The 9,997-nt window shown below is 37.3% G+C and overlaps 1 non-coding gene across 1 annotated transcript; it reads right to left on the bottom strand.

Annotated features, from left to right (window-relative positions):
- Positions 1-1,605: 1,605 nt before the first annotated feature.
- LOC141669136 (small nucleolar RNA R71) lies at positions 1,606-1,712 on the bottom strand. Its single transcript, XR_012553428.1, has one exon. It is a non-coding gene; the product is annotated as a small nucleolar RNA R71 (small nucleolar RNA).
- Positions 1,713-9,997: the final 8,285 nt, after the last annotated feature.

Here is a 9,997-nt window from a genome sequence, read left to right as displayed (position 1 = left end):
CTATGAGCACAAAGACAACAAGGGAGAAGAAAAGCTTGTTTATACTTGTGCAAACTTAATTGAGTTGTAATCTTGGATGCTAGTTTTCTTGTTTATTGAACCTAATACTCTTGTTTAATGTACTTTGATTATTATTCAGTTTATTAAGACTTAGTTTATTATACCATGCTTTTATCGGAACCCACAGTGATGATAAGTTCGGTTATGGGCCTATCGTTATTGCGGGGTTCTAGCGGATTTACTTATGTATTTCAATAGTTAATTTGTTTTGATATCTTAGTGTGTGGTGATTGTATGATATCCTAGTATTGGTTGTGCTTATTCGTCTTATGAGCGTCGCGAACTTATAAGATAGCGTGTTAATCTCTATTGAAGGGAAAATGAATATATGGGTTTAGAACTTTCCATGTTAGCATATGTTCATGTATTTGATATGCATGATTCGTAGGTAATTTTAACCATCTTACTTGCCTTATATAATCATGATAGATAACTTGTGCATTAAACCTTTATGTTGTAAAATTTTATAGACATATAGGGTCTCAATATAATTGGTGTATATTCAGCTTCTATCTCTTTTGTGGATGTCTGGTAGTAGGGTATTCGTACAACGAAAGTTGGCGTTTACTAGTTTCGTGTTATCTGATTAGGGCCATCACCATTGCATGCTAAGGTTAAGAACAAAAAGACTATTGAATGAAGTATTTAATGAAGTTAGAATCCCATGTTTGTGTTATATAAGTAAATCAACCTTAATTCTCTTAGCTAATATGAGTTTGTATAATCTCGTAGTTATAAACAATCTCACCTTATTAACATCTTAGCATTGAATAATAACCATACCATTGTAGCAAAAGTGCATAAAATTGAAGTTAACCTAAAAGAGTCTATGTGGGAACGAACTATAAATAATTCTATATTACTTGTGAACGCGTATACTTGCGTGTAATTTAGCGCGTGTTTTCGTCCTAACAAGTTTTTGGCGCCGCTGCCGGGGACTCGTGGTTTACTTTTAGTTTATGTGCTTGACGGCAGTGGTTGTTAAAGTTCACTGACTCAGATATTTTACTTGTTTGTTTGTTGCTTTTTCAAGTACTCTAGAGAGCGTGTACGCTAACGCTTTCTCGATCTCGAAAGAGAACACTTGATAAAGCAGAGGAAGTAGTGGAAGAAGTTCTTGTTGAGGAGAAACTTGAAGAAGAAGCTCTTATCGCAATGGGAGAACCGGAAGCGAATATGAAAGCTTTGATGGATTAATCTCACCCAAAGATCTATGATATTCAGTCTAGCATTGTCAGACCAGCCATCGCGGCTAACACTTTTGAAATCAAGGCTAGCACAATTCAGATGGTGCAGAACTCAGTTCAGTTTGGGGATTCTCCGACGGAAGATCCCAACATACATATTAGAGATTTCATCGAGATATGCGATAATTTCAAATTCAACAATGTGTCTGGAGATGCTATAAAGCTAAGGCTTTTCCCATTCTCTCTGAGGGATAAAGCTAAGTGTTGGTTGCATTCTCTACCACCAGGATCTATCACTAAATGGGAAGATCTTGCTCAAAAGTTTCTTACTAAGTTCTTTCCTATGGCGAAGACTGCTGCAATCAGGAATGCTCTTACTCAATTTGTGCAGCAATTAAGAGAGTCTTTGTGTGAAGCTGGGGATCGTTATAAGGAGATACTTAGAAAGTGTCCTCATCATGGGATGCCTGACTGGATGATTATCAACTGCTTTTATAATGGCTTGGGAGCACAGTCTAGACTCATGCTCGATGCAGCATCAGGTGGAGCCTTATGGGCCAGGAGCTACGATGAAGCTTATGAGTTGATTGAACTGATGGCTGCTAATGAATACCAGAACCCTTCTCAGAGACTAAATCAAGGCAAAGTAGCAGGAATTTTAGAGGTGGATGCAGCTACTACTATAGCTGCTCAGCTTAAGGCTTTGACGATGAAGGTGGATTCTTTGGCTAATTATGGAGTTAATCAGATCATTAGTGTCTGTGAGCTTTGTGCTGGTGCATATGAGACGGAGCAGTGTGCTATTTCTAGTGAATCCGCTCCATTAGTGAGAAACTTTCAGAGGTCGCAGCACCCAGTTCCAGCCACCTATCATCCCAACAACCGCAATCATCCTAACTTTAGCTGGAGCAACACTCAAAATACGGTTCAACAGCCTTATCAGTAGTATGCAGCAAAACAGTACAACCCTCCTGGTTTTCAACAACCATAATATGCATCAAGACAACAACTCCAGCTACAATAATCTATTAAAAAATCTGAATTGGAGCAGTTTAGTATACTCAAGCAATCAGATTACCGGTTCATTTCACATTCTCTTTACACTATGTATATATATATATATATGTTGCAGGCTTGTTGAGCAATTATGGCTCACCCCCTTTTATTGTTATTCACCTTGTTTTTCAGTTAAGACCGAGAATGAAACTCATCCGTACTCGAGTAGTCAAGAAGTGGGTCAGACCGCGGGACTCTCTGGCACCAAGGTTGCTAATTCCAATTCCAGAAGAGAGTATTGAGATGCCCGAGCAGGTGTAGCAGGAACAGATGTAGATGTTGTTTGAATAAAAGAAACTTATTTTAAAATTTTTGTAGATAACTAGTTTGTAATAAAGAAGGCTTGTAAGACTTTTTATTTGGGTTGTTGTAATAAAGTTAGTAAGTCGTTCTTGTTTTCATACCTTAACCTTAAAAGATCCTGAGTAGTAGTATCAAGGGGTTGTAATATGTATATTATTATTATTGTACAGTTTTAATAATGTAATTAGTGGTAGTAATACCCTAGATCTATACCCCGGATTTGGAGGGTGTTACAGTTGGCATTAGAGCTTAGGTTTTGGTTCCATAAACAAGAACATTATGATAAGATAAGATAGGGAGATCACAAAGGCGGATCAAGCTAGGGATAGAGAACTGTAAGCTACCCGGAGCAGAGCACATACCAGGCAAGTTTTTCCCTTATTCTAAGTTCAGAATAGTGAATTGCTTCCAAATTTCCATAGCAGCTATACCTTGATAACTCTTGTTCACAAACACTGATACACAATTGTTGTTCCTTTATTCATAATTCGTTTCGACTCCTGATTTCTCCTAATTCATTGAATCCTCTATTCATATTCCAATAGTTTATATACACATATATACATAAAATCTGATATATTCCGATGTTGGGATACATCAAAAGCATACCGATTATTCCGGATGCTGATCTATGGACTGGATGGTTACGATGCGGGCCGGGTATGAACTGGACCCTTGATTATTAGGCCATAGTGCCTCGGTACCCTATATATTGGTGGGTCTATGTAGTTGGGTATAGATCCGTGCTATATCATGACTGATCAGCGGGTTATAGTGCATATGTTGATTTTTGTGTCCAGTCTAATTCATTTGGTACTCGCCGATAGCGGCCCTTATTATTCCCTGCAGATATATTTAGATACTCAAGTAATCATATTACATGTTCATTTCACATTCTCTTTACACTATGTATATATATATGTTACAGGCTTGTTGAGCAATTATGGCTCACCCCCTATTATTGGTATTGACCTTGTTTTTCAGTTAAGGCCGAGAATGAAACACATTCGTACTCGAGTAGTCAAGAAGCGGGTCAGACGGCGAGACCCTCTGGCACCAAGAGTGCTAATTCTAATTCCAGAAGAGAGTTTTTAGATGTCCGAGCAGGTGTAGCAGGAACAGATGTAGATGTTGTTTGAATAAAAGAAACTTAGTTTAAAATTTGTGTAGATAACTAGTTTGTAATAAAGAAGGCTTGTAAGACTTTTTATTTGGGTTGTTGTAATAAAGATAGTAAGTCGTTCTTGTTTTCATACCTTAACCTTAAAAGAACCTGAGTAGTAGTATCAAAGGGTTGTTATATGTATATTATTATTATTGTACAGTTTTAATAATGTAATTAGTGGTAGTAATACCCCAGATCTATACCCCAGATTTGGAGGGTGTTACAATTGGCATCAAAGCTTAAGTTTTGGTTCCAGAAACAAGAACATTAAGATAAGATAAGATAGGGAGATCACATAAGATAGGAATAGTAGTATTGGGGTTTATTAAATTTTAGATTAGGAATTTGTAAGTTCTAAGAGTGGGAAATGACCTTTTCTTGTATTATGGTTATTTTGTTAGATGGATTCATCTTCGTCTGAGAGGACTGTATCTGTACCAGCGATACCACCAGTTCCTATGCCTCCAGCTGCACCTGTGGATCCACCAGTTCTAGAGTTACCAGAACCTATAGACTTTTCCCATTTTTTGAGCCCGAGATACCTCGGCTGCCACCTCTCGAGTTTCCGATGCTCGAGATACCTGACCTGATTGATTTTCCACAGTTGGATGAGTTAGAGATACCTTTCCAGCATCCAGAGCCAGAGATACCATTGCAGCAGCCAGATGTACATCCAGATCCTCAACTGATCGAGCCTCAAATACCACCGGTGTTATTCCCAGCTCCCCTAGCTATCTATGCTTCAGTGCCAGGGATTTACCAGTTTCCACCTGCGGAGTTCATGGATGAGCATGTCATTGATCACCCTGTGCCTTTACCTTCCTGGGGATCGCAGATAGATCTTAGAGAGCCGCGGACAGTGTCGTACCATCATTATGCCAGGATGAGAGAGGATATGCAGATGTGGGGGGCTCAGTGCAATGAGATCCTTGGATTGTTTGAGAGCCGAGAGTATGGTCCCGTGACAGCCTTACAACCAGATTATGTTATGAAAGAGAGGCTCAGGCAGGTTTATCGGGCCACTTCATAGGAGTTTGGAAAGATGAGACAGGAAGACATTCGTACTGTCGCAGTGTACTACTGAGCCATGAGATTGGTGGAGACAGTTTTAGATTCGATCCGACAGGAGATAGACCGTGTGCCACCAGGTTTTTGAGATCAGCCAGTCAGTCAGATGTGTTGTACTATATGTGACATATGTAGATTGAGGAAACATAGTATAGTGTGATTAGGCATGTATGTGTGGGGTATCTAGTTTTGACATATATCCGCAGTAGTTGTGACAGACCTGATGTAGACCTTTTGTACCAAGCACTAACACCTGAAGCTGGTGTCAGATATATATAAAATAAACTTTTTCAACTTTTTCTTTTTTAAATTTCAGTCTTTATAGCATTTACATTTACTTTACTATTTTACAGTTTTTCCGTATCTAAAATTCTGTTTTATTTAAAACAATGTTGTATCATCTATTATTCCAAATTTTAAAATTATTTCAAACGATTTGTTTAAATTCTGAACTGTGTTAATTTCTCGTTTTGATATTTGTCAAATTGTTTTCTTTCCATTATCCATTGTTTAAATTCCCCGTTTTAATACCATACAAATTGTTCCTTATCCATTATTACCTGTTTAGTAAATTATTATTAAAAGAACCATTTATTTTATTATCTAGAAAAATGGCACCGAAAAGAAAGACCAGAGCTGAGTCATCAAATGATAATACTAAAGGGTAAAACAATAATAACAACCATATAGACCAAATTTTTCACCAGATACAACAGGTAATGGTGATGATGCAGCAACAAATGCAGCAACAGTAACAACAATTCCAGCAGCAGATGTTACAGCAGCCACTTCGCCCTGAGCCACAAGTACCACAAGTTGTACCTGTTGTTACCTTTACACAGTTTCAATCGGTAAAGCCTCCAGAATTTAAAGGTACAGCGGATCCCACTAAAGCTAGGGCATGGCTGAAGGAGATAGATAAGGCGTTCGTATTGGTTAAAGTGGAAGCAGACCAGAAGATAGATTTTGCTAGTTATTTCTTGAAGGGAGAAGCTAACTATTGGTGGGAGTCCAAGAAAATGCTAGAAGGCGATGGCGTCGTAACTTGGGATAGATTTACCGAGTTTTTTCTGGAAAAGTATTTCCACCGCTATATGAAGAACCAGATGGAATTCAAGTTCTTGGAATTGAAGCAAGGGAATATGTTAGTCACTGAATATGAAGCCAAGTTTACTGAATTGGCTAGGTTTGTTCCAGATCAGGTTGATACTGATGAGAAATGAGCTAAGAGATTCCAACAAGGATTGAAGCCGTGGATTCATGGCAGAGTAGCACTATTTGAATTGACAACCTACACGACCGTGGTTCAGAAAGCTATGATTATTGAAAGAGAAAGTGAGACGTCCTAAAAGGAAAAGGGACAAGGAATTTTCCAGAACCGTTCCAACAAAAGGCCGGGATTTCAATTCTGGACAAATACAAATTTTAGAAGGATAAAACAAGGCAATCAGAGAATGGGTAACCGGATCCAAGCTCCAAATCAACAAAGGGTCATCCGACCACCAATACCCGATTGCAGAACATGTGGAAAAAAATATGCGGGGGTTTGTAATAAGCCGAATGTCACGCGTTTCAAATGCAAACAAAAGGGACACTACTCTGGGGAATGCCCAACAGGGAAGACAGAGATCACTTGTTTCCAATACGGAAGAAAGTGACATATTGCTAAAGACTGTAGAGGAGTAACAATGGCAGCCAGTATTCCAAGAGTTTTGGCATTACCTCCACCACCACAATAGAATCAGCCTAGGGCAAGGACCTTTAATATGTCAATGAAAGAAGCTGTGTAGAGTCCAAACGTGGTTGCAGGTACGCTTCCTGTGAATTCTGTAGATGCGAAAGTATTGATTGATTCTGGAGCCACAAGATCTTTTATTTTTGAGGAATTTATTTATAAGTTATATTGTGAAATCCAACGATTGGCGAAATGTTAATTATAAAATTATCAAATGACGATCAAATTGCGGTAGATCGAGTGTGTCCAGGGTGCGATATCGAAATAGTGGGACATCATTTCTCTGTTGACTTGATACCTTTCAAGTTAGGAAAATTCGATGTTATTCTAGGAATGGACTTGTTAGCCGGTAATAATGCCCAGATCGATTATATGAATAAGAAAGTGAATCTGCGAACTGAAGAAAATGCAACGGTAACATTTAAAAGTGAAAAATAGAAGCAAAGATTCCTAACAATGATGCAGACTAAAAGATTACTATGCCAAGGATGTAAAGCTTATCTAGCCTATGTGTTGGATACGGAAAATCAAAGTCCAAAAATCGAAGACATTCTCGTAGTGTGTGAATTTTCTGATATCTTTCTAGATGAACTTTCAGGACTACCTCCGGATCGAGAAATCGAGTTTACTATTGACTTGGCACCAGGTACTGAACCAATTTCGAAAGCTCCATATCGGATGACACCCGTTGAGATGAAAGAGCTGGCAACGTAATTACAAGATCTTTTAGATAAATGAATTATAAGGCCTAGTGTATCCCCATGGGGTGCACCGGTATTGTTTGTTAAGAAGAAAGACGACAGTATGTGACTATGTATCGATTATCGTGAGCTAAATAAGTTAACTATTAAGAATAAATATCCTCTACCACGGATTCATGATTTATTTGATCAACTGAAAGGAGCAGCATAGTTTTCAAAGATCGATTTAAGGTCAGAGTATCACCAGTTAAAGATTAAAGCTGGAGATATTCCTAAGACTGCCTTTCGAACTAGATACGGACACTGCGAATTTCTCGTAATGGCGTTTGGACTGACTAATGCAAAAGCGGCGTTCATGGATTTAATGAATAGAGTGTTCAAAAAGTACTTAAATAAATTTATCATTGTATTTATTGATGACATCTTGATCTACTTAAAGACTGAAGGAGAGCATGCAGAATATTTGAGAATCACTTTGGAAATTCTGAGGAAGAAACATCTTTATGCAAAGTTTTCGAAATGTGAATTCTGGTTAAAGGAAGTACAATTTCTAGGTCACATAATCAGTATTGAAGAAATTCAAGTCAACCCAACAAAGATTGAAGTTATTCTAAATTACGAAAGACCAAAGACCCCGACAGAGGTTAGAATTTTCTTGAGATTGGCTGGTTATTACAGAAGATTTTTTAAAGACTTTGCAAAGATAGCTACGCCATTAACCAAATTGACTCGAAAGAACGAAAAGTTTGTATGAAATGAGAAATGTATAGAAAGTTTTTAAGAATTGAAGAATCGACTAGTAACCGCCCCTGGACTTGTGCTACCAGATGATCAAGGAGATTTCGTCATTTACAGCAACGCTTCCTATCGAGTACTTGGATGTGTATTAATGCAGCATGACAATGTAATTGCGTATGCTTCTAGACAATTGAAACCTTATGAACAGAAAAATCCAACGCATGACTTAGAACTAGCCGCCATTGTGTTCGTACTGAAACTCTGGAGACATTATTTTTCTGGAGAGAAATGTGAAATCTACAAGGATCATAAGAGTCTGAAATATATTTTTACGCAGAAAGAACTCAACATGAGACAACAACATTGGCTAGAGCTAATGAAAGACTACGACGTGTCAATCAACTATCATCCATATAAAGCAAATGTTGTAGCAGATACATTGAGTCAAAAAGAAAGATTAAATATGTTGACATCTTCAGAAAAATTAATCAGAGAATTTGATAAATTGGAAATTGAAGTTCATATTGCATAAAACTCCACTGAAATGAACTATGCAATGACATTCCAGCCAGAACTGTTGGAAAAAATAAGAAGAAGTCAAGAGGAAGTAATGAATCATGAAATCAACAATTTGACATGACAAGAAATTACAAGTCAGAAAGATGACAAGGGAATCTTACGATTTTCCTCGAGAATTTGGATACCCAATTACCGGAATTGAAAGAAGAAATTTTACGAGACGCTCTGTTAGATATATTTATGATTTCATGTCTAATATGATTTGTGTTTAGTTTTCAGATCTTACTTAACAGGACAAATCAGTACTTAACTGGAAATCAGTACTTATACTAAAATCAGGACTTAAGATATCAGAACTTAAGTTGTCAGAACTTAAGTTATCAGGAGATATTTATCAGGAGATAATATCAGGACTTAAGGAGACGTTCAGATAAGGAAGGCGGCTGATTGAAGGAAAGAAGATTGAGACAAACATAAGAAGAGATATGCATGGAGAAAAATTCTATGAAGAATAGAATACTTAGAAGAAAAGATAACTGATTGATATATTTTAGGAAGCAGAATTATATTCGATATCAATTAGAAGATTATCTTGTAACTGTGTAGTATATAAACACAGACATAGGGTTTACACTATATGTGTTATCTTAATCGAAAATATTATTATTTGTAACCCTAGCAGCTCTCATGATAATTTGTTCATCACTGAGAGAGAACAGTTCTTTGTAACAGAGTTTATTGTGTTGAATAAAATTTGTGTTCTGTTACTTGAGTTCTTATATTCGATTTTATTGTAGTAAACACTTTATTCAACCCCCTTCTACAGTGTGTGTGACCTAACAAGTGGTATTAGAGCAATCTGTTAACATACATACAGTTTAAGATCCAAAAACAATCATGTCTGAAGAAGCACAAACTCCAACCAAACCCACCAAAACTGAAGAAACTCCAAAGACTCAAATCCTTAATCGATATGAGACTATTAAGGTTCCCATATTGAAACCTTCTGAGTATCCCATTTGGAAGGTGAGGATGTCTATGTTTCTGGAAGCTACAGATCCAGAATACCTTGACAAAATTAATGAAGGACCACATAAGCCAACCAAGCTCTCTGTTGTAGTTGCAGATCAGCCAGCACAGTCTGTAGCAAAGGAGAAAAGTTAATATACAGCTGAAGATATCTCATCTATTGCAAAGGATGCAAAGGTAAGACATTTGCTACATAGTGCCATTGATAATGTCATGTCAAACAGGGTAATTAACTGCAAGACTGTAAAGAAGATATGGGATGCCTTGGAGACAAGATGCCAGGGAACTGATTTAAAAGAAGAATAGGAAGACTATAATCACTCAAGAGTATGAGCACTTTGACTCAAAACCTGATGAGTCATTAACTGGTTTATATGACAGATTTGTCAAACTCTTGAATGATCTGTCACTAGTGGATAAGGAATATGATCTTGAA

The sequence above is a fragment of the Apium graveolens genome, chromosome 6, assembly GCF_009905375.1.
Source record: "Apium graveolens cultivar Ventura chromosome 6, ASM990537v1, whole genome shotgun sequence".
NCBI classification, from domain to species: domain Eukaryota; kingdom Viridiplantae; phylum Streptophyta; class Magnoliopsida; order Apiales; family Apiaceae; genus Apium; species Apium graveolens.
This window is presented reverse-complemented; position numbering and strand designations above follow the sequence as displayed.